This window comes from Rhinopithecus bieti, unplaced genomic scaffold (genome assembly GCF_001698545.2).
Source record: "Rhinopithecus bieti isolate Rb0 unplaced genomic scaffold, ASM169854v2 scaffold_23868, whole genome shotgun sequence".
Classification (NCBI taxonomy): Eukaryota; Metazoa; Chordata; class Mammalia; order Primates; family Cercopithecidae; genus Rhinopithecus; species Rhinopithecus bieti.
This window is the reverse complement of record NW_016811202.1, coordinates 863,298-864,819: the sequence shown is the minus strand read 5'-3', so window position 1 is coordinate 864,819 and position 1,522 is coordinate 863,298.

Sequence of the window (1,522 nt, the reverse complement as noted above, 5' to 3'; positions counted from 1 at the left end):
AAGTATACATATGTAACAAACCTGCACGTTATACACATGTACCCTAGAACTTAAAGTATAATTAAAAAATAAATAAATAAATAAATAAAATAAAAGAAAGCTGTCTGTAGGTTATCAGGGGCTGGGGGGAGAGGGGAATGCGGAGTAATTGCTTAATGGGTATAGAATTTCCTTTTAGGGTGATGCAAATGTTTTAGAACTGGATAGAGGTGGTGGTTGCACAACATTATGAATGTACTCAATGCCACTGAATTGTTCACCTTAAAAAAGTTAATTTTTTATTTTGTGACTTTCACCCAAATAGGAAAAAGGAGGAAGAAAATGTACTGGGGAACAAGACAAGATCAATCAGACTCTGCCATTCTTCTGCTGTAAGTCCTTCAGAGACATCCTAACTCTTTGGCCTGGCTCCTCATGGCCTATCCCTGTCACTGCTCCAGCACAGCTACCCCTCCCAGTCATAAGCGTTGCTCTCCCAGTCATTCAAAACCATGTGCAGTGCTCTGAAAGGGCCTATTCTTTTCTGTCTCCTTGCTTGTTTATGGGTTTTCTCTTTTCTTGGAATGCCCTCCCCTTACTTTCTGCTCATCCTTCAAAACTCTGCTGAACATCTCCTTTGAGATGCTACCCCTGATTCTGTAGTCTGAGAGTGTCTCTTTCCTGTGTTCCAGGAGCCTTCTGGGAATTTCTCTGTTACATCAGGGTAGGTGATTGTGAACCCCTGGAGAATAGAACCCAGGCCTTCCCCTCTGTTGACCTTCAGATCTTGGCTCAGGACAGAAGCTACAGTGAACGTGGAATAAATAAAAATAGATATAGAACCCCTGAGACTAAAATAATATCTTTTTCTAATGTAAAAGCCTGGGCATGAAGTTTAAAAGGACTTGAAGATGTCGAAATGGCTTACTAAGGCATTTATCAGGATGGGTGATATAATATCTTTTCTGTGTCCCCTCCTGCCTTCTTCCTTTTTATGAATTATTTAGGGATTGCAGCATGGATAAAAATTCCACATAGATTAATAAAAATGTGACTCTAAGTAGCAAAATGATTCTAAATGGGCCTTATGAGGTGGCAGAACGCTGATAGTCTTAGGAAAATAAGGCTAAAAGGTCAATTATTCTTGTGAAAATATACAATAGGTCATAACATATATATTTTTGAGACCTAGATCCCATCTCAGGATGGTGTTTAAAAATACCTGTCTTGCAGGATTAAAATGAACTTAATCCCTAATAAAATAACAGATCTAGGCAAAAATCATCAGTGGTTGCTAAAATTATTAGGTGAATGGTTGATAAGAAACTTTGCAATGGATAGATGAGGCTGACAACCTTTGAACCTTCTGTACCACTTTTGCGTTATTAACAGTGGGGCAGCCAGACATTAATCCCTCCTGCAGGATGTAACAGGAAGTATACAACATCACTTAAGAAATATTCTTGCCAGGCCGGGCGCGGTGGCTCAAGCCTGTAATCCCAGCACTTTGGGAGGCCGAGACGGGCGGATCACGAGGTCAGGA